The 25234-nt window shown below is 41.5% G+C and overlaps 1 protein-coding gene across 1 annotated transcript in view; it reads right to left on the bottom strand.

Moving 5' to 3' along the window:
* LOC306743301 (chemokine-like protein TAFA-2) overlaps nucleotides 1-21585 on the bottom strand; it is a gene marked incomplete at its 3' end in the record, with an annotated part of 68947 nt that extends 47362 nt beyond the window's left edge. The window contains exon 1 of the mRNA XM_079225805.1: nucleotides 21534-21585. The remainder of the gene's footprint in view (nucleotides 1-21533) is intronic.
* Nucleotides 21586-25234: the final 3649 nt, after the last annotated feature.

The raw sequence follows: 25234 nt of genomic DNA, 5'->3' as shown, positions 1-25234 counted from the left end.
AAAAATATAAACTCTGAGAGAAAAGCTTCCTGCATCATTAATGCTTTTTTTGCTCATTGTTGTGACTTTTGCTGTATACAGCAAAAGGAAAAAGCCGGCCTGGAGGAAAATATGTGCTGTACTGATTTTCGGGTACATTGTTTTCATCCATTTAAACTGTGGTAATAACTATGAGGTGGCGAGCAGTTCATGGTTTGTGTTAAGCTAAGATTAGCACTCATTCGGTGTAGCAACAAAAACTCTGAAAAAATCAGGCAGCAAATGGCAGTTCGGTGGGGTGTGCATAACACAAACTTCACCCTTTTCTTTTTGTTTGTCTCTCCTGCCCAGATCACTCCTCATTGCCTTCCTATTTCACCTTGCAGCATGGTGCACATAACTTATGCATGCTGTTTCATACAGGTTGCCATGATTTGGTGTCTGCCTGTGAGTATTTTCGTGTGTGTGTGTGTGTGTGTGTGTGTGTGTGTGTGTGTGTGTGTGTGTGTGTGTGTGTGTGTGTGTGTGTGTGCGTGAATGTGTGAATGTGTGTGTGTGTGTGTGTGTGTATGTGTGTGTGTGTGTGTGTGTTTAACCAGCAGCCATAGATAGCAGCAGAGCAATAATGCTGTATAACTCATCCTAATGATCCACAGTGAAGCAGCAGGTAAGGTCAACACAAGAGACTGTGGTGGAAGGTGAACTGCCTGGACACACACACATGGACAGACTTATGAATGAATCAATCCCCAATAAACACATCTCCAGGTCATATATACCCTGCCAATCTCTATATCACTTTCTCCCATATTTGCCTGCAACCCATTTATTTTTTAGCCTGGCCTTTTTCTTCTCTCCATTTCTCCATCTCTATACCTCTCCTCCCTCAGCCCTTCATCCCTCGTCTTCCACTCCCTCCCTCCATCCCTCTGTCTCATGATGATATTGTTGGAGGTCAGTTGACGCCCTGAGGAAGAGGGTTGATGAATAGACCATGATCACTGGCTGTAATTACAGTGTCAAATGAACTGTTAGCTGTCCAGTATGTGCAGGTTTAGTGTGTGTGTGTGTGTGTGTGTGTGTGTGTGTGTGTGTGTGTGTGTGTGTGTGTGTGTGTGTGTGTGTTCTCTTCTAATGTGCTAGTCAGCTCCCCACAGATGCAGCTGCTATATCAGCATACACAACAACAGATGGGCTCCAGTTACACACCCGCACACACACACACACACACACACACACACACACACACACACACACACACACACACACACACACACATACACACACATGTAAAACCATTTTTCTCACGTATCATTTTTCAAAGTCTGAAGTTATAAAAAAGACAAGTAGCATCTTCAATTAGAATATTTAGAACTGGATGTGTGTTTGTGTGTTTTGTGGAGCATGATGCTTTTGTCTTCATCCTTCATCTCATACAGGAGCAGACAGGTTTGTATCTAAACCCTTAACCACAATACATCCTGTCCTTGCAGATTAAACTCAGCAGGACCCTTTAACAGTCTGGCAGATATAGAGTTTTGGCACACACACACACACACACACACACACACACACACACACACACACACACACACACACACACACACACACACACACACACACACACACACACACACTTCAACATTATTACCAACAGACCAGGGTGAGCTATTGACTTCTACGAACATCTCTCCAGCACACATGATAATGGCGAGCTGAAGCCACTGGGGCAGCAGATCAGGAGCTGAGCTGGCAAGATTCTGAGGCAGACAGACGGACAAACAGAGAGTTCAGTTTTTCTGATGGGTGAAATTGTGTCTCTTTTTTGTTTCTGTCTTACTCATAGAGAGGAAAGAGAGAGACGTTCTTGAAGCTGGTCCAATCTACTCCTGAGTATTTTCAAATTCAAATTGTTCTCTCCAAAACTGTAAGTTTATTTTTTTGGAAACACGTTTTGGAAACACGTTGTGAACACAGCATCGACACATCACCGCTACTTTTCATCTTTTAAATTGATTTGCAAATGTATTAGCATACCGTTGCCTATTTCCACATCCAGCCGGTAGCAGCATTATCATTCATTTGGAGCCATGTTTCTCTCCGCTTGAGTTCAGACTCTTGAGTCCAATGTTGACTCTCTTTTGACTGTTTTCGCTGTTTTTAGTCTCTACCAACTCCTTCGGAAAATATCTGGCTCTTTAGCTGCTAAACACTCCACTTTGTTCACCACCAGTTGCTAACTGCGTCTGTCTGTTGTTTGGTGCTGAGCAGGTAGGGAACAGTGGGTTTTTATTTTTGATTTGAAAAAAAATTGAGGCTAAAAATGATGTAATGCAGCAGTGAGGGTGAACCAAACATTAAACAGCTGAACAGTGAGCTGAAACTCCATATAAACCTCAGCTCCATTACAAGGAGCAAGCTCTATCATATTGTTAAAATATGTTCACATATTGATACAATTTTCTATTATAAAGTATAGTGATTATATTCACATTAAACTCTGCTCTCTGCCAATGAGAGTCAGAAACAAGCCGGCATAGAAAGAGTGTGATTGTTTCTGCATCTGAGTTTTAGAGTTATGTGGTTTTCTACATTCTGTTAATCTGGGCGGACATTTTCCTGTGTTGCACTGTAAATTGAGTAAATAATTTATACTGATGTGTCCATGTTCCTGCAAAACATACATACACACACACACACACACACACACACACACACACACACACACACACACACACAGAGAGACACACACACACACACACACACACACACACACACACACATTCACATACCTTTGTTTCCATGGATGCGTTATGTGCACGAGAAAATAGTCACCTAATCAAAGTCAAGAGCTGCATCTGAAGGAAGAGGAAACATGGATACACGTTCACTGTCATGTGTGTGCCTTTGAGTGTGTGTCTGAGTGTGTACGCTTGTGGATGCCATGAAGAAAGACAGAGAGAGAGCCTGTGTGTGTCTAGTTGGTATTCCAGGGTGGCTTGTTGTGAGTGTGGTTTCCTACAATTCTTATCAGAATTGTGATCACAGAAAACTGGTCTCCTCAAATGGAACACATCCCTCCCTCGCACTATCAGGGATGCACACACACGCACGGTCGCACACACACACAGACAGACAGACAGTCATCCCTATGTTTCTCTGTTCCTGATTCCATCCCTCGAGTCTAATTCAATCTTCAATTTATAATCTGTCACAGAAACACGCGTAGCCAAGAACATGAATGCAATTTGGAACAATCTGAGGTTAGTATGTCTGTCTTATGAATACATAAGAGTTTTTTGTTTCTCTTTTAGAAGTCCTGCTCAGAACCCGCAGACAGCTAAAACAATTGCTGGCTTTAAAAATGTAAAAAAAAGAACAAAATGCCTCACCAAATACAACGTAACAGGGAGGAGAAACCATGTAATATTCAATGGGAAAAGTAAAGAGTTTGACATTTTGAGGACTGGTGGGAGCAAAAGGGGGTGGAAAAAAAGAAAATGGCTGCCAGGTTGTACTTGAATTAGTCTCTTTCACCCTGCACTTTATTTTCTAAGATTGAAACACTCACTTTTTTGTATGAAGAAATGGATTAATTGGCAACCCAGTAATATAGTCAAGTAACTCAAACTGCATAACCTATGTACTCACTTTAAAGCAACTCAGCGCTTCAGTAGTGTGGTAGATATGCTCGCTATTATGCTGAGGAATGCATCACACAGCAGTTCATGCAGAGGTAAAAAAAAATTCACAAAAAATATTGAGATCTTGTTCAAAATCTGGCTTTGCTTCATTCTGAAAAATGTGTCCTAGTTAGCATCCTGCTGCTCAGTGTACACACTCACATGCACACACACTAACACGTTCCTATGCTGCTAATGAACTGGCTGCTTCCTCACTTGGGATTTATCTCCTTAGATGTTTCTCTCTCTCTACCTTCACTACATCTCTCCTCCCCTCCCTTCTGCATTCCCATGTCAGCTTCTACTCAGGATTTAGACACTTGACGTGTGTAACTCATAGACTCAGACTGGCAAGTTTTATGAACCCAAACACACACTAATAATATGCAAAATGACAGCATTTTTCCCCAAAACAATTCAAAGTTAATGAGATACATGTTGTGCTTTATCCCAAATAAGCCCCCCCCCCCCCCACACACACACACACACACACACACACACACACACACACACACACACACACACACACACACACACACACAGCAGTATGCGGTAATCTTCAGTCACTGAATATATTAACACATGTCAGTAGGACACCTCTTGTAAGTGGCTGAGCTGTCACCTCAGCATCTGCAAATTGGATGAACAAATACATCTATAATTCTCAAACATCACAGGCTATTTGAAACGCACTAATCCCCACATCCATAATGTATTCATGTTATCCGTCTTCACGCTTGATATACACAACCCCTCTTATTCAAATATTTGTTTTCACATCCTTTTAATAAAATGTGCATGGATTGATTTGCAGAATGTTTAAAGCATTGAGTCTCTCGCCTATAGATAGTTCAGAAATCCGTTTGAAGACCAAAAGATAGACGTGCATCTTAGTTTAACATTGTATTGTTGTGATATGTGTGGTAATTCAAGCAGCTAGTTATTTATGCAGGTCACAGTTATGTTTCATCAAAGACTTGTAGTGTCAAACAGCTCTACATTTAAAACCCTACATTTAAAGCCCTACATTTTTAAGCAGACTTCAAACATGATTTTTTTTAAGTCAATCATATAAGCTGTTTTACTCGGAGGCTGAAGCGTATGAATTGTTCAAGCCAGGTTAAACAACCTTTGAAAATCATCTGGTGCCTGTGTGTTACAGAATTAGAGAATAGGGAGAGAGGGAAAAAGAGAAGATGGATTATCATCACTAATGTCAGCTAACACAAAACACAAAGTAAAAACTGCTGCTAACATGGCTGTTTGAAACCTCATCTTCAGTTCAGTGAACGCCTTACATGGGAATCCTGGGATCTATAAAATAGATATGAATTTAACCTTTAACCACCCACTGTTTGGCCTGCAGGACGCTAGCACCATTCAGACTACCAACCAGCACAAATACAAATTACAGAAATGTATTCAGCTGAACTGGAACAAAAACTTTGATGACGTCTCCAAACATTTAAAGCAGTCTGAAAACTTTGTATCCAATATCATGCAAAGTATTGTCAACACGTTCATTGTGATCATTGTGTTTTAAATCAATACGTCTAAATTTAACGCTATGTATACTTCATTTTCTTTCCAAGTTGTAGGTTACAATTTATCATATTATGGATTGTTTTACTTTACTTAGTTTGACAGTTGTCTGGATTGTACTTTTTTAGAAGAAAGAAGAAGGTGAGAGCTTTTGTCAATGTTGATGAGAGGCTCCTAAAGAAGTCCTAAAATGTTGCTTGATTACACAACACATTGAAAATAGTCAATTTATTTTAAATTCAGAAAACCCTTACTTAAAAGTGAGGTGGCTGTTAATGGGTTAGAGAGAGAAATATTTGTGTTTTCCCCCACAACACCATGTATTGTGTTTGTGCCTAAGGACCCAAGTTAGACACCAGACACCAACATGAATTCCCTGTGGTGCCAATAAATGATAGTGTTGCATTTGCCCCCTCACTGGTTTTACTAGCAGCTGTAGCTAGCTGTAGGGCGCTATCTCACAGACACAGGCTACATCAAAAACAACGGTGGATAAACAATTAAGTGGTCACAGAGGTGTACGAATTACAAGAGCAGTTTGTTAAAAAGTTTGGATGCAATTTTTTACACAGCTTAAGAGTGTGTGTGTGTGTGTGTGTGTGTGTGTGTGTGTGTGTGTGTGTGTGTGTGTGTGTGTGTGTGTGTATGTGTGTGTGATTGAGTGAGTGAGTGAGTTGGTGGGTCCATAATTAAACCTGAGCTTCTCCAGAATAACACACATTTACACATATGCATGCACGCATGCCCATGCACACCACCTGATTATGCCTGATTACAGAGCGCGGCCTCTGGGTGTGACAGCAATTCAGATGTACGGCTCGGCACACACATAACACACACACACACACACACACACACACACCTACAAAAATATAAATCTGTGCACACACATACACTCAATAAACACATCTGGCAATCAGCGATATGCAGAAACACACAGCAGGGAGAAGAGGATCAGTGGGATATTGATATTACAAACACACATTCATACACCTGCTCTCTCTCTCTCTATCTCTATCTCTATCTCTATCTCTCTCTCTCTCTCTCTCTCTCTCTCTCTCCAACACACACACACTCCACCCCTGACAGAGATACAGACTGTTACTGACAGGCTGGAGGACAAATGACTTCCTGGCAGCCATCATCTTCTCGCCTCTTAATCCAGGCTGTGGGAGGCAGGCTGTGTTGACATCTGAGACCAGTGTGTGGAATCCTTTCATATCTGACCTTTAACACAGCCAGACCAGAGCAGGTAAAGGTCTACAACCCCCCAGTGACTGAGAGAGAGAGAGAGAGAGAGAGAGAGAGAGAGAGAGAGAGAGAGAGAGAGAGAGAGAGAGAGAACACTGGGACAAATTGATAGACCTTGAATAAAAACCTATTAGCTACAAAGACTTTCTTTTCAAGATCACTCATTTAGATTCCCTTTTTTCTCAATAGAATGTTGTGCTCATGACACAATATTAGCAAAAGCTTGAAATGGTGTGATCGAGCATAACTATATTCATGTATTCTGTGTACTTGTGGATTACATTTATATTCATAAACATAGAATACGTTCCTCAGGGCCTTGAATAGGTGGCCTTACTTTAGGCCCTGTTTGAACCACATTCTCACCACATCATGTGATTGCATCATTAATACAGCATCACAGTGAAAATATGTTTTATTAAATGTCAAAAGTAAAACGTCTCAATTTAATACTGATGCCTCTATATTAACTATAAGTGGTGCCACCGGTTTGGATCCCGCACAAAATCAGATGAAATCATGCGGGTTCCCCATAAACTCCTTTAGCTCAGACTCAAGCGGGGCCTATAGCAGCAAACAGCCAACCCAGATCCGGCTTCCCCGCCGCCTCCGACCTGCAGTTGGAAGCTGCAGCAGGAGGAAGAGAGCTTATTGTGAGGCAGAAGCGTTTTTTTCCAGTCCCCGCTGGGAGTAGTAATAATAATGTAAGTAATATCCAGCAATGAACAAATTCGCTCAATATTTTGCTGTCAATACATCCAATGCCAGTGTTAAAAATAATTGTTCAACATATTTGGGCATGTACTTATTTGCTTTCTTTCCGAGAGTTAGATGTGATTTGATACCAGAAGAAGAAGCTCTCTCATATCCGTCCTTTAAATGTGAAGCTTAAGCTGATTGTAATTACTGTGAGGTAGCAGCAGAGTCCACAAAGTTACTGGATCCAGCCAAGAAATAGTTGGGCAAACAACCCCCCTCATATACTACAACATGCCATTGTTACACTTATGAATTAGAGACCTTTAGAGGGGCTGCATGCTAATTTTGTTATCCTTGTGCTAGCTTTCCTGTTTTATAATCTTTGTGCTAAACTAAGCTGATTTCCTGCTTGCTGTAGCTTCATATTTACTGGATAGACATGATAATAGCACCAAACTCCTCATCTAACCAAATTGTCCAATATCCTCAAGTCTTTCAATAGGATTGCAATAAAACTTCTAGACTAGTAAGGTTGCTTTAATGTGACATGATGGCAAGTGTTAATCATGATTATCACCAAACGACCGCCCACATTCACAGCTCTCCCCAGCTGGGAAAAGGGAGATAAGGGCAGGCTTTGACCTGCCACCCGTACCCACGACACCTGCCACATGGGTCAATCAGCCAGAGGTGCCACGTCTGTTAGGGCCAGGGTGAGCCGGGTAGCTGGTCACCAAGCAGTTTAATCTCCAACAGATTCCCACCACCTGGCTTTACTGGCATCGCACCAAGGCCTGCAGCCCTCCAATCTGGCAACTCCTACTGTCATATTGCACAGGGTTCAACGGAAAGTGAACTGGAAATGGACGGATGGATGGATAGATGGACAAAGCGCATAAGCGCAGGCAGGGCATGCAGCCTATTTGAACCTCCATCTCTTAAAGAAACGGTTTGAACACATCATCTTCTGTAGTGCCCTCATCAGTCCTGCTGTGTGTTGGGCACAGTTAGAGCCATGGGTGGCCCGCAGGCTATACTGCTGCATAAGTGTATGTGAATACATGAATGTTTGCCTCGGGGGAGGCTTTGCTCTTTGGTCTTTGATTACCAGTTTGCAGTCAGGCTTTTCAAAATGACACAATTCTTAGATTCCCCTTCAGCAATATAGCGTGTGGCTTGTACTTAAATCTCTCATCTGTTGGATGAGGATTTAGCTTTTCGGGTTGGCTGTCCACGTCTTTGTTGTAAATGTGTGCTGCAGAATTGTTTTATTCCTCTGAATGCAGTGAGAGGTGTCTTAGCTCCAAAATGAGGCTGAAGAAAATCAAACAAATGCTTGTTTTAGTTTTACAGCGTAATCAAGAGGGTTATACAGTATTTTGCATCAAAGGTATAACTGGCTGCACTAGATTGCATAACCAACAAGAATTTGTGACACATTTTGGACCCAGCAGATTAATTTCCCTATCCTCCAAATCCGCCGCTCAGCACATTATCAGCCTTTCAACACAAAAAAATAAAACATGCACACAGACCCACACTATGCCCCCATTCAACCAACATCCGCACACACCCACACGCACACACACACACACACACACACACACACACACACACACACACACACACACACACACACATACACACACACACATATACACACACACACACACACACACACACACACACACACACACATAGTCTCACTTTCAAGCCAGACTCTTTGGCCAGACTCTCACTTTGTAAAAGGTTTAACTAAATGATGCATTTGTGTTCTATATTAATTTTTTAGTTCTTTGTATCTATCTGAATCTAAATGCTTTACATTACATGTGTTGGGTTGTTGTCGGAACAAAACAAATCTTTAAATTTAGATAACGCTGTTATCACACACAAAAAGACAAATGTATTGCAAGTGTCTAGAGCTGAAACAGATATCTTATATATTCGTTCTGATCAAAAATCAATACCCCAAAGGTATTCAATTGACAATGATATGAAGCAGAGAGGAGCCATGAACTGCAAATATGTCGTATTTTTCACTTGACTGACTCAAAAGAATAACAGATGGCTAGATTAGGAAAATTGCTATGGTTCATTGCGATCTCATTTTGAATCTTGGAAACACTCTGCATTAACATTCATGTGAGTAAATCAATTTTTACTGAATTAAAGTAAATTGAGTTGATTTAAATGAAGACATGTGCAGTGCAGGAAACAAGAGACAGGCACGTCTTTCAACACCCTGACCCATTTGAGTGTTTAATAATAGTCCACAAAGTTCCATGAATCATGGTTATTAAGCACAGTAAGAGAAAATATTTTCATTTAAGTCCTCTGGCTGCTTATTTTTCACGATCGCATTGAGCAGAGAAGTTTCAGAGATACAGACACCGAGCCCTCACTCACGATACCAACAAACAGCATCACCATGACTCAACATAATAATGTAGTTAAGCAAATGAAGAGCTTATATTTGTGCTGCTCTCCGCTGCCACTTGAAAACACAGAGGCCGAGTCTGAGAAAGGGAGCACCCAGATTGAAATAGATGAGTGTAAGGCAAGAAAAGAAGCTGAAAGGCAGACAGAGAAAGCGAGAGGAATGGTTCGTAGGTGGGAACCTTGAAAAGCTTTTGTTCTCTGAACACAGAAGGTTAGTGAGGCATCACTTGGCAGGTGGTTCAAAGCAACAAACTCTAAATCAATCGTTTACAGCATGTCCAAACAGACTCACACAGACATGCACACACTGACACACAAAAGGACATACACATAGTAGCAACCACAAACAAGAAGACACTTTGTAGTAGACCTGTGTTGAGGGAGAAAAAAAGTTTTCACTTTTTCACTTCCTTTATATGCTTGAAATAGGAGAGTCTGGCTTGACACTGAGACTGTGTGTGTGTGTGTGTGTGTGTGTGTGTGTGTGTGTGTGTGTGTGTGTGTGTGTGTGTGTGTGTGTGTGTGTGTGTGTGTGTGTGTGCGTGAGTGTGTGTGTGTGTTGATGTAAAGTGTGTGTGGCCATGCTGTGTTTCTTTAATGAGCTCGGTTTACACACTTCGTTAATTGGCTGGCACAGTAAAGGACCATCCAAGATCTACAGGCCAGTCTGCACACACACACACACACACACACACACACACACACACACACACACACACACACACACACACACACACACACACACACACACACACACACATATACAGATACACATCTCCATTTCACTGTGCTTATTTATTCATGTATTAGTTAGTTTGTTCCACTAGGTTCACTTTCAGGCTGCTGTAGTAATTGCCACTATATTCCCTGCATTGATTTCCACTCCAACGGCAACGCTCTGTGCCATGCACATGAGCACACACACATACACACATGCACACATAGTCGCTGACTCCCTGTGCAAATCTGCCTTTGCAAGAAACAAAGCAACTGCAAATTGTATTCTCACTCAATTTATCCATCCATTTATCCATTTATGTGTATCTCCCTAACATGCATTAATTTTGTGGTAACAAAGAGACAGGTGAGACAGCAAGAACTGCAGCCATTCTAATTAAAGTTTCTGGGAAGGGAAGAGAGCAGAGCTTTCTTTCAGCACATCCCTCATCCCACTGGCTGTAAAAATAGCATCAACCCCACAATCCCGGGCAATGTTCTCTCTGCTTCAAGCTCAGGGCAGGTTTCTGGTGAGCAATAGGAGGTACAGTGGAGATATTTCACTGTTTCTGTACAAAAAATACAGAGCGGCCAGACCCCGTCCACATCGGCGTTCTGTTCGAGCTGTTTGTGATAGTGCATTCGGACTGGACTGTGTATGTGTGTGAGAGAGCCATGCAAAACATGATTACAGATGGGAGTGGTGGATGTGTGTGTGTGTGTGTTTGTGGGTATGTGGGCAGGCAGGACAGGAGGCCTGCTGGGAGAGATAACTGCTCAAATCTGTCCTCTCCTTCTCACTCACACCCTTCTGCTCAGACCTCTAAAAGCTTACCCCTTAGGCTTACCCTGCACACACACACATACACACACACACACACACACACACACACACAAGCACAGACCCACACACGTACGCACACACAGGATCCTCATATCAACCCTTTCCCCAACTCCCATTTCAGCCGTCACAGTTTTCTGAAGTCCATTGGAGCTGTGGTTGATTTGGGTAAAATGGACATGGAGAGACAAGAAAAAGAGAGATGGACAACAAGTGCATTAGCACAGGTCTGTCCCGCTGGGGGTTATTATCTATTAATGAGGTGCAAGTTCACACATGCATGCGTATAGATGCACATACACACTCACGTACACTAGCAAACGCACATTCACGCAGTGAAAGTTGGAGAGGGGTCGTTTAATATTAAAACAGGAGGCTTTAAAGTCTGAATTGAATTAGGGTGACACAAGGAGACACTGTGTTCCCCCAAAAACTATTAAAATCTCATGCATTCTACAAATAACATACTGCATGAAACTTAAAACGAAGGCAAACAAAGCTCATTTCACGAATCTCCATCTTTTGTGAATCCTCCATGTGCTCACTTTTTACAATGACTTTTTTTTTTTTTTTTTGGTAGCAGTTCCTTTGCAGCGACCCATTGCCCTCCCATCTCTTCTTTGTCCCTATAGACAAACAACTACATGTCAGATATATTTTCTCTGCACCATGCTTCACTGCAGTGACAACATTAGTAAGAAATTATTGTGATCTGAAGAATGTATGTCAAGCACACCAAGTGGGCTACACCTACCACTGCTAACATGTTTGGATCCTGGTGTTTGTTCCTGCAGCACCACGGACAGCTCCCTCATTGACTCCCTCTGCTCTGGTCGGCACCACCGACAGCTCCCTACTGCACAAGGTACAGTCTGGATGACACACGACAGCAATACTCAGAAAGGGGGTTTAGGATGTCCTTTTAGAACCTCATCAGTATAGTCAGGAGTATGCAGATTGTGTAGAATATTCCTACCTCTAAACAAACAATATCAAAAAGACTCACAGCTCAGTCTGTCACTAATTCCTACGGTGCACAAATACAGATGGTTAAATTATAATATTACCTGATGTCTCATTGATCACGCTGCATGTTCGTGATGACATGTAACACTCCATTCTCATAATTTCAACTAGTTCCTGAGTTTTATGTACAGTAAACTCAGGAAACACAGTATTTTGTGTTGCTCAGTAAAAAAAAAAACATCAACTTGCAGAGTCATAATTAAATCAGGAATCTTTAAACAAGACTAAGACTATAAAGTATATATATAATGTACTTTAGAGTCATCTATTATAAAGTACAAAAGTAGCTAAATCCTAATGCCACCATAGTAACAACAACAATGCTTACATGCTGATGTTTAGCAGGCATAATGTTTTCCATGTTCACCAACTTAGTGTTGCATCGTGTCATGTTTTGTCTGTGTTGGACCAACAGACCAACATTGCTATCTACAGATGCATCACTATCATGGCTATACTTTGAACCTGCTGCTGTCTAATTTTCACATAATAGTGCAGGCATTCTTCATACGTTAAAGCCAAATCATTTCTTTTCTAGATAAGAGCAGAAAACATATTGACTGAAAATAATTGACAATGTAATTCCTTGTGACCAAAAGCCCTAAAGCCATCAGCATCACAAATAAAGCTCCTATTTGTGCCCTTTTCTGCCACAGCTGCAGTCCGGGGGAGGACACAAGGCCGGCTTAGCCTCATCACATAAAGGCAGGCGGAATGCTAATAAAGTTGGATTCAATCAAATTGAAAGCAGTCTTTTGGCAATTCATGGCTTTAAAATTTGAATTTTTGTTCTGTATTCAGAGCCTCTCTCTGCCGCTCCCACAGAGCCTGAGTCTTATCCTGACGCAAACTGAGAGAATGGTGTGTTATCTACTGACTTTGTCACTTTAATTGTACACAAAAAATTGTATGATTATAAATTATCTTCAAGTGGTATGAGTCAAATTCTCTTTTTATTGCAAGATGATATTTGGTGCTCAACAGAAACTGCTTATGTTCCTTTCCTCAAAGTATATCATCTTTTTGTAGTCACTTTTGCTTTTTCCTCACGTCATTTGTTCATTAAGTCCTGTTTTCTGGCGGCACTGACACATATCTTTGTCTTTTCAGCCTTGGGGGTTATCACTAAATCCAGCTAAGCAACACATCTCTGTAATGAACAACTGTGGCTGCTGGCAAAAAAATATTGTGCATCATTATCTGTCCACCAAATGTTTTTCTCCTGAAAAGACCAAACCAGCACTGAATATTTAAAATAACTATACGATACTAATTAACTAATAGCAAATGTAAAATCCACATACATGTTGTGTTCAGTTATAAACAGCATTCAAACAATATTTATTTGTATTAAACGTTGCATATTAAAACCGACCCAAACACCAGGTCTGTGTTCATGCACATCTGCATGGCTGTAGTTTTCACCCTGTGTGAGTCTTTAGAGTGCTCTAGCTAATGGCAGTGTCATAATATTAGTCATATTAGGAGGGGATTAGTAAGAGAACCCTTCTTAAGGATGTGATCCCTGGGAGGGGGTGCCAGATACTGCTTGTATTACTGTCAGCCCAGTCTCGCACACACACTGGGAGCTGAGCAAGTCTCGCCTGCTCTCCTCAATAGGATCTGTAGAGAAACATGTCCCACCAAAACGCACCAACTGTAGCTCATTCCCCTCTTCCACTGTTTTTTTTTTTATATCTCATCTATTGGAGTGCTGGTGTGAAACATGTCTTGTAGGAAAACAGAAATGCTCTGGCTGTGTTGGAAGGTTGAAGTGTACAGATTAGGAGAACAGGACCTATGCTCTTGAGCTTCTTAACAAGGTGTTCGCTGTTACTGGGCAGACTGTGTCATTTACGGTTGAAGCGACTTGAAGGGACTAAAGTGCATGATGTTGTGCATGATGTTGTGCATGATGTTGTGTTGATACCAGTGACGGCTGGCTGGTGGAGGGCGCACATGCAGCGGCACACCAGCCACTAAGCTTATTCAGTGTCAACAGCTTCCATAGGATCCAATGGGAAGATCAGCGGTTCAATCCTCAGCCTCTACAGTCTGTCTGTAGAAATTGCTCCCAAGGGCTGTGCCATCACTGTGTGTCAATATCCAAGAGTTTAGCTCATTGGGTGACATCTTGCATCACAGCTTCCGCCATCGGTGTAGGAATGTGTGTGTGAATGGGTGAATGTTGACATGTAGTGTACAGTGTTTCGAGTGGTCGGAAGACTAGAAAGGAGCAGCATTTACCAATGTGTAGCTATTAATACGATATCATCCATTTCCAGCTCCACTGGTCCAGCCATCTGTCAATGGCAAGATAGCATGGTAGGCTAAACTGTAGGCTGTTGCAATTGTTTCAATGCTACTGCACATTGAAATTGCAATAACAGAAGCAGTAGGACTTTAAGCATCAAGCACAATATATGTTTATGAAGACTTATAAAAATGAAAGTTTAATTTGTATGTAAGATAAGCTGTTGCATGTAATGTGGTTTGTTTTTTTGAGTAAATGTAGTCTTCTGCAGTTGTCTCTCTGCCCCAAGCTAAACCACAACATTGCTTGTGTGTCGTAGCCCCATCCAGGTAAATAATCATCACCAGTCACTGGTTGATACATGGACAAAAAAGGATTGAAATGTATATTTATTCATTTCTCCATCCACTTCTTCAGCTCTGCCATTAGTGGGATTCAAGCAAGAGACCAGCTAAACCACACCAACACACAACCAGCCCCCAAAACTGAAGTTATAACGTCTGTGTTTGTGCTCCAGCATGAACATACCAATCTACAGCATATAAAGCTTCATACTGAATTCATAATTGCATAATTTGATATAATTGCATGTGCTGTGGGCTTGCCTAACAACCTAATGAGGCCGTCATAAAGCTAGTGGTTCCACTTATAAGAGCATAATGAAAGACTACAAGATAAAAGGGCATACACAGACAAACACAGACAGCCAGTAGGATAGGCCCTGAGCTGAAAACAGGCAAAAAAAGAGGAGAAATTATTAAAATGACTGAGTGAGTTTAAGACTCTTATTATACTCTGTCAACAGCAGCTCAGTTCATCACTGACTGTGAGTGTCTCTGTGGTGTCCATGTCACAACCTTTTGGGACGTCATTTGTTCCCAATCTTTCTTTCACCTTCGCCGAAGGATTGACCAAGACTATACTCACACAAACACTCCTCAGGAGAGCAGAGATCTCTCACACACACAAAGCCGGGACTAACTATTCTGTCCTAATGACCACAGTGATTGTTGTGTAGTGTTGTTGTTAATGAAGAAAGCTGCCAAAGCCAGAGGGTTGTATGTGTGGCGTAGCTCTGACTTCTGGTTAATGGCTCCTCATTGCCATCAGCCATAATGAGTCAGTCGTGACGCTACAAAGCTACAGTGTCTGTGCTGGTCGGTTTATTACCGCTGCTGAAAGTGATACCACATCTGCAGCCCACACACTGGTGGAGACTCCTGTCACTGCGGTAATTAGCAGAAGCTACAGCTGCACCAAAATCAGAAAATCACATAGCTTTCTTAATAAGTTGCAACGTGTCACCGTCCAGTTTGCTGCTACAAAAGCAACTGTAGTTGTTCACCTGCTCACCAATAATTTAGTCACCATGGTACCACAACATCCACTGCAATCTAATGTTTCTGAACTATTGTCACATATGCCTCAATGACGCTGCAGGTTTTACAGTTCTGCAACATTGAAATGTGTGAAAAGTGCTTTCAAGGCAATCACCATTACATTATTATAAAACTTTATACTCACTTTTTTGCTTTTAATAATCCGCTTATTTGAGACTTGTATGAGAAAATATATAAAATAAGGCACAAAAATATGACAACAGTATTTCACAGTCATATAAGCTGCTTTAGCAGAAATGCACTTTTTGATAATAGCCAAGCCTATAAATCAAAATTGACAACAGAGGTCTTCACTACATCACTGACTGAATCAGTAGCGTTAGCAGTGGAGCTCCCCTCGCTGGTGAGCGAGAGAACCCAGATGCAGTACCTTAGTTCCTGGTGAAAATCTGATTGAAAGAAAATAAGTAATGCCTTCACTTACTGATGTACACACTTAGCTTCGGAGAAAAGTCAACAAATGTTATAGTTAGTAACAAATGCATTTTTTTACCTGAACTGAACGAATCAATCAAAATGTCGAACTCTATTTTTGGACGTGAGAGACTGGCAGTGAGACAGCACAGAGAGTTTGGTCAAGAGAGATGGCCATTAGCAGTGCAAATGAAGGGAAACATGTAATGACAGGACCCCAGAGTCACTGATGAGGATGATGGATGGCTTTCAACTCAAATATATGGCAGATCATCACTCACCGCAGACTTAAGCACACGCATACGATGCATTTTCGCACACTCACTATAATGCTCTCTCTCATTCTCTCCCTTATTAACCTTCTGCTCATCCACTTACACTGCCTCACACATTATATTCAGCATTGTATTGTTAGTCGTGCAATCACATCAATAGCTTTGGAAAACACTCATGTATACACGAAACAGACACACACACACACACACACACACACACACACACACACACACACACACACACAGAGAGAGAGAGAGAGAGAGAGAGAGAGAGAGAGAGCGTTGGTCACCGTTGTCCTATTACATACCATCATTAGTCAAAGAAGGAAAGCACTGCCACAGTATTCTTCTGTCTACTGTCTTTTTCTTTGCAGCAAATTATTACTATTATCGTAAACCAATTTCTTATTATTTTGTGTTGATTATTATATTTTTGCCTACAAAATGTATAAAATAATGACAAATAGTAATTAAAGAATAAGAGTTCAACATGATATTTTAAAAGTGTTTTCTAGTAAAATAGTTAGATATCCCAAACAAATTAATACAATATTTCTGTAACTGGAAAACATGTGTTATTTAAACATGTGTTATTTAATACAATACTCAATGAAATAAAGCAAATCCTCATATTTAAGACTATGTAACCAGATTAGTTTTGCCATCTTTGCTTGTAAACGACCCAACCGATTACTCAGTTATCAAAAGTGTTGGACGAGTTCTACAAGTTGACACACTTTTTTTTCCAACCGTCAAATAAAAAAACAAACAAGGTCAAGTGAATATGCAGTATATGCCAAATATATATATATATATATATATATATATATATATATATATATATATATATATATATATATATGTATGTATATATGTATATGTATATATATACATATATATACATATACATATATACATACATATATATATGTATGTATATATATATATATATATATATATATGCATATATATATGCATATATATATATATATTTTGATTTGAAGAATAACATAAATAATTTATCTAGGGCTGCAACTATGATTTATTTTTATTCTGGATTAATAATTTAGTCAACAAATGTCGATGTACAACAAATTGTCCAAAACACAACAATATTAAATTAGTGGAAAACAGCAGCTCCTCATATTTGAGAAGCAAGAACCGTAATTAAAGAACCGTAAAGAGTTTTTTTAATTATCAATGACCTATACTGTACATTTTAAACACTGACTCTTAACACAGCATTCATCCTTGTTCGGTCTTAGTGTCTTATTGTGTCCTTTTGCCTCTTATGTTGACTGCCTTGTTTGCACTGCTTAAAGCTTAAATGTTTAATGTGGCAGCGTTGGTTCATTCGGTTAGCAAAAGTACTATCATTCATTTTCTGATAATCAACTAATCGATTAATTCATTTCCTCTCATTTGACCACTGAATTAAACAACAAAACTGTTTCAGCTCTGCACACTGCCCTGGCTGTGACCAAGACTGAAAGAAAGGCTTGATGTTTTCCCCCAATGCAACTTCTCTCTTCTCTCCTTCTGGTCTCCACTTTTGTTTTGCTCTGTAGTCAAGGGAATCAGAGTGTGGGGTACAGAGGTGCTGGGTAAACAGTGGTTCTGCAAAGTGCTTTTTCCCGGGCTCTGTATACCAGAGTAATAGAGGCAGTAATGGAGTTTGTTCAGGCTAAGGTAATCCTGGAGCTGTGAGCGCAGCATCTGCTGCCGTTTCTCTCTGACGCTGTTCTGTTCCACAGCAGGTACTGATGCTGTTGTAGCTGTCACCGCTACTGTCCCACACACGGCGTTTGGGAGAAAAGCCGTTTGGGAGAAAAGCAATGTGTTTGTGTGAATGTGTATTTTCTGCAACAGAAAAAGTATGTCAAAAATACATATGTTTGTGTATATGTCTGTGTGCATCCTGAGCATAAATTGCATGCAGATAAAGGGAGGGTTTGCTCAAAGATGTGTGTCTGTGGGAGAGAGGGAAGGTGTCTGGATGTGTGTGTGTGTGTGTGTGTGTGTGTGTGTGTGTGTGTGTGTGTGTGTGTGTGTGTGTGTGTGTGTGTGTGTGTGTGTGTGTGGAGGGAAAGAATCTAAAAAATATATGTTTGGATGTGATAGCTCACCTTTGGGAGGTGGGATAAGAACAGGGCTGGCGGCTAGGAATGAATTTACGAGGCCCGATCTCCCAGAAACAATTTCTTTATGTGGGTTACACACATTTAGAGTGGCTACTCGTCCCCCCTGGGCCTCGGCAACACCACACACAGCTACTGAAGATGACCAATGAAACACAGAACACCTTTTGTAGGACACATGCTTTTTATTTATTTTTATTTATCCCCTGTAGCTTTCTTTCATTTCCCCTCCCCTCTCTCTCTCTCTCTCTCTCTCTCTCTCTCTCTCTCTCTCTCTCTCTCTCTCTCTCTCTCTCTCTCTCTCTCTCTGTTTAGGTCTCTGTCTTGCTTACTCCTGCTTTTCATTCTTGTTCTTTCTTTTTTGAATCATCTCCTATTATTTTCTTATGATGCACAGCTACAGGGGGTGGCAAATAAAAACATTTTACACATATACTTTTGTATTTCTTCCTGGTTGCTTTCCTTGTCTGTGTCTGTCTCTCTTTCTCTCTGTCTCTCTGGACAGCAGCTTTGTATTCCCATGACCCAGAGGGTGTCTTGGTAGAAGAGAAGGATAAAGGAAGTGAGAGAGGCATGTAGGCATTTAAAGTGCACATGCGACATAAGGAAATTGTGGATTATGGAAACATTAAAGCTTGCTTGCTGTATTTTGACGATAATTGTGTGTGCTGTTGGTCATGTTGCCATAAGGAGGCAGGGTAAAATTGTCCAATTTACACAAGTCCTGTGGACTCTGCATTGCTCTTCACATACAGCCATTAGTTTTCCCAAAACTAGGGCCTCCCTGTGGCACAGGGTTTAAGACGCCCACTATTACCTTTGTTGCATCTCTCGCCCTTATTTTTGTCAAATTTTCAGTAATCACTAAAGGCATAAAACAGCAAAAAATGAATATAAAAAGCAAAGATTCACCCAAAACCAAATCTTGACCGAGGTAGTTCTTCTTTACCACGTAATCATCTCCATCGCTCATGTTATTTTAGTTAAAAAAAGAAGATATAAATGCATGTAAAAATGTTAACCTTTATTCCAAAATAAAAGTCTAAATACGGTTATCTCCTGATCAGTAATTTCCAGTCGTCCTTCCCTCTATCCTTGTTTTTCTATATTTCCTTTCATTCTCTCCATAACTTTCCATGTATTCTCTCATTGTCACAGCCTATACCTGTGATTAGTAATGTGAGTAGGAAAAAACAAGCGTTTATTGAATAAACTGGTGATGTTTTAACATTTCATGATGATATTCAACAGCCTGTGGCCATATTAAAAATACATTTGAGAACCATGACGCAAGTTACCGCACATGCATTTGTTTCTTTTAATGCATTCCTCTATTTTCCACATAAACCTCAGCACCTTATCTTGGTCCCCCCTCTACCTGCTATCTCCCTGCATCTCTACTCTCCTGTCAATCATGTCTCACTGTCAGTTCTCTTCCTCCCCATTTTGTAACTCGCTCCCTCACTCCACTTCTCAACCTCGTCTCTTGTATGTTCTTTGCCGAGGCTCATGAAAAGAGGGGGAGAGTAAGAGACAGAGACAGATGGAGCTGGAGCATGTCAAAAAGATGTGCACAGTTGGGATGGCCATCTTTGTTTAAACCAAATCACCTTGTCAACAAGTCAATGTCATTAAAAGGCCAGAAATAGTCAGATAATAACATGATCAGGATACACTAATGTTGCCATGCAGGCTGTTCATATACACTGTTCTTCGCTATACCCACAACAAGTAATGCACTATAATTCATATACATATGTTCATATATAGTAGTAGTTGTGTTGTGTTGCTATAAACTCCGGGGCTTGGGAAAGTGCACTGACTGCTCGTGTTGCTTGACATTCGTTGGAAAACTTACAAAAAATAATCGGATAAGATATCATACACACCATCATAAGAGTATATGTTGCACCATGTTACATCTAACAGTATATTTGAACATATCTAGAGTAACTCACCACCTCGACCCTGCAACCAAAAGGATGCACTATGTGTGCACTGTCGCCAATAAAGGTCATCTTATGAATCACCATCTACAGTACATCAGGTGATCCATGGTGCTGCTGCAGAAGACGCCCACCACTGCTCTCAGGGTGATGAGTTTCTGCTCCACACACACTTCACAATTGTAATGTTTACATGCAGTATGTTCCTGTCATGTAAAGACTATACAAACCACTGTTGAGTGTAACAACAAGTTAGGAAACGTTACGGTTCCTTATATGTTCTTTTAACGTGAAATATGGCAACGTCATACTTATCCTTTAGTACATGTGGACACAGCACAGCTCATAGAATTATAGTCAAAATGAGGCAAGCAGCTGTTTGCCCCTGCTGAAGCTCTGCAAACAGCTCACTGCACCCGGTACCATATGCCCGGATACGCACAGCTAAGACCTACGTGCTCCCTTTTTGCGCGCGAGAGAGAGAGAGAGAGAGAAGAGAGAGAGAGAGAGAGAGAGAGAGAGAGAGAGAGAGAGAGAGAGAGAGAGAGAGAGAGAGCAACACCTGAAACAACCGCAATCATTTGTCTTTGCCATAAAATCACCACCGCCATAATAAAACTCAAACCATGCAAGAGTAGGCTGATGGGATATTACCACGAGGCAATCTTTTTGCATAACTCTCATGCCTTCATAAAAACAATTCCTTGTATATTCCAGAAAATGGAGCGGATGAAGTGTAATCCATTCTGTGCGTAACTGGTTTTCAAAGACGAGATATTGAGTAGACTGCTGTAAAGCATATTAATCATGCGTGGCAGGTGTGCCACTAATTTACTTTGTCTCACGCGAACAGTTTACAGAAAGCGCATTAAACCCGCGGGCTACACCAGGCTGTTGTGTGCAGGTGTCGAGGCACTGATCAATACCTGTTGGTGTGGTGGGGTCTTGTTCTGTTAGCTCAGCAGGTGATCCTCTCTCCTCATAGCCGCTCCGCTATCCGAGACTGAGGAGAGGCTCGCATCCCCTCTCCGGCACCATGAAACGGCTCCTCTCTCACACCGGCCGCTTAGGTTCGACTGGAGCGGAAAAGTTACACCATGCTCTCCACTTCCGCAGCCGGGACAGAGAGCAACGAAGCCGATGGCAGATAACACCTCCTGGGCTAAAAGCAGCGGTTACTCCGGCGCAAGAAAAGGTCCCCTGAAAGTTCCGCTGCCCTGCTCCGCTTTTGCACCACGGGTGAGACTATAAACTTAGTTATTAGGACATACCAAGATGGAGGAAACATCCAACTTAAAACCTCCCCAATCAGGCTTTTGTTTTGCTCCGAGAATCCCCCGTTTATCCTCTTTAGGGGGAAGCAGAGAGAAAGTAGCCGAGTGTGACGGGACAGAGGTGCGATGCGGTCGGGGAGTCAGGCAGACTGTTGGTGCGCTCCCGCATGTCCGCCTGGAAGATAGAGAGCGCTGCTTCACTGTCAGCTGGGAAGCGGAGCAGCGCTCCCTAGCGGTCGGAATAAGGAACAGCTACCTAGAGAGGCGCATGCAATAAATGTAAAAGATACTGTACAGTAATGTGAAGACGACTGTATGAGCTGCGCCAAGACCCTTTGGACATATGATATTTGTCCTCTCTTGTCAACCTAACTGGCAGTCAAACATAAAGAGGCATGAGCTTATGTAGGCCCTGTTAGGCACCACACAAACACAGACATAAATACACACACGCACACACACACACACATACACACACACACACACACACACACACACACACACACACACACACACACACACACACACACACACACACACACACACACACACACACATTCCAAATGCGTCAGCAATGGCTCTCTGGGGGATAGATGCTGGACATGAGGATAGTCTGAAATGTTTGTGTCACTTCAAGAAGGACAAAACCATATTGGATCTCCCTCCCCCTCGTCTCTCTCCCTCTCTCAGCCGTGTGAAGTTCAAATTAAATTGAACTCACTTTAGCTGAGCTATGGGCATTTCCCGGTAGACTAGACCAACAGGAGCAGAGGGGTGATCGACACCATGCCCAACCAAATTGACCTGCGTGTGAGTGTTTGTGTTTGTGTGTATGTGCGTGTATGTGTGTGTGGTCTCAGTCCTCCACTGCCTGGAATGACCTGAGCTGCCCAAAGAAGTTTACTCACAACAAATGACTTTGTCCAGACTCTGTGACTCTGCAGTTCATTTGAGGAAGCAGCCCCATGGCTCTGGGGTGTAACTGTGCATGTGAGTGTGTGTGTGTGTGTGTGTGTGTGTGTGTGTGTGTGTGTGTGTGTGTGTGTGTGTGTGTCTGCAAGAGAAACCGGTAATGGTAATACGTATCAAGGCAACAGAAGTCAGACAGTTGAGACACTTGGTCATAAAACACTAAACACACAAACACAGCCAATGACACTACAGTTGAAGGGGTGTGTGTATAGTAATATAGCCTATATAGGAGTTATAGGAGGTTTGTATGCAACTGTGTGTGTCTGTGTGGTGTAATCGAGGTGATGATGTATGGTTGCACACATGGATGGCAGGTTAATTGATCCATAGTGGAGGCGTGATTGTGCGCGTGTGCATGTGAAGAGGCCCAGTCATATATCATTTCACCCAGTGAGCTAATCTGTTACTCTGACAAAGAGTTCAGATTACTGAACTCTCCTCTCCTTTCCGTCCCCCTTCTTGAGCCTTCAACACTCTCCTCTTGCACTTGTCCTCTCTTTCTTTCACATTATGTTTTATTTCTCATTCTTTGATTCCTCCATATTATCTTCTTAATATACCAAAGCCTATCCTTCTCTCTCTGTCTGTCTCTCCATTGCTTTCTCTCTCTCTTCCAGTAACGCGGGTGAATCATAGATCACCAAGCCATTGGATTTGTCTTCTACACCGTTCTCTGGCAGCACAGTTAAACTCAGCATGTGGATTGTAAGATAACAAATAGAGACACACATGCATGCAGGATCCCTGGGCTGCTTGTAAGACCTAAAAATCAACCTAATTCCTTTGGGGTCTATGGCATTTGCACACATACATCCTCACCCACACACATGTATAGGCTCACAAGCACACACTCCAATTGGTGGCCTCCCAATCACACAGGGAGGGATTTAACATGTGCCAATCAGAGTGCTGGGTGCATTTCTGTCACAGAACAGATAGTCAATTCCCACAGAGAGAAGCTTTACAGACCACATGACAGCCCAGGAGAGTCATGTTTTGTGTACATGGAGAGCCAGAGTAAACACAGCCAAGTGGACATATTAATAGAGCAGCTCAAAATAATCTAATCACGTTTGCTTGTCACACATTTCCTTTAATCACTGAAGTGAAATCAGCTCAACAAAACAACTGAAATGGAGAAAAACGCTGCCAGACCATGAGATAATCTTACAGGCATGAGGAGTTTGCCACATGGCCTTTCATATCATAATCACAGCTGTTAATGAGTACAGATAATGTACTCTGGAGCAGCGGTCACATGTAAAACCGTATAGGGAAAATGTAAAAAATAATATTTCATAATTTTAACGGTTTCTTACACCTGTCTGTTCCTCTCAAACCTTAGCCCATCTGTTCCTGAAGAAGGAACCGATGGGTTCCTCTTTAAAGCCGCTATGTCAATATTTCTTTCAATCGAGTATTTACAGCCGCAGGATTAACTCAAAATAAACAACAGGGTCCATATTACATTGTAAATGAACATGTGACCCAATGCAACATTGTGGTTCATTTAAAAGTATAAATTACAAAGGAATACACTACAGTATAATAGGCATTTTTCTCCACAGGCAATGCTCGACAGTACCATCAGTTCATTGTTGGTTTTGTGTCTTTTTATGGGATTTGTAGCCATACGAAAAATATGGAATAACATCAGACCTATACCGTTTAAGAAAAAAGCCATTTCCCATGGCTGCCATCTGTTACATTCTATTTTAACTGACATCCTAAAACGTAGCAAGCACAATACTGCGTACCATTTGATTGTCACGTAAAAACATCGAAGTAAAGATGAAAGCCTTTCACACAGCATTATGTGTACAAATGGGCCTGTGTTTAAAGGCCTTGCCAGATGACTCTTATTAGCAAAACCACGTGGCACCGAATGCTGCGTACGTCGCTTCATTGGGAATGAACACACAGAGACACACACTTTGTGTTCTGTGTTGCATTGGCAGGCAGTAATACCAGCATTAGCATATGAAAGACGGCAGCTGGAAGGTGTAGCTGTCACTGTTGTTGTTTCTTGTTGCTTGTTGTGTTATCCATTTGGATGGCAGCTCCTCTGTTCTTGCTAACCCATCGCCGCTGTTGCACTCCCTCCCGTCTTTCTGTGTGTCTCCTTCTGTCTGTCAGTCATGTTCCTTTTTTCTCCCCTATGTATCACATCCCTCAGGGAATGCAGTGGATATACAGTACATACATTATTATTATTACAGACAGCACAGGGGGAAAATGGGGAAGACATGCATTGTTCGTCATATTTGTTGTCATTTTTTTTGGTCAAAATTCAACAATATGCTGACTGGAAATTCTAAAACATATTTTCTAAAGGTTTCCACTAATCTAGAAATCTCTGCATTCATTTGTAAACTTAAAAG

The sequence above is a fragment of the Taurulus bubalis genome, assembly GCF_910589615.1.
Source record: "Taurulus bubalis genome assembly, chromosome: 11".
Taxonomy (NCBI): Eukaryota; Metazoa; Chordata; class Actinopteri; order Perciformes; family Cottidae; genus Taurulus; species Taurulus bubalis.
The sequence above is the reverse complement of the archived record's forward strand: the minus strand, read 5'-3'. Positions and strand labels throughout refer to the sequence as shown.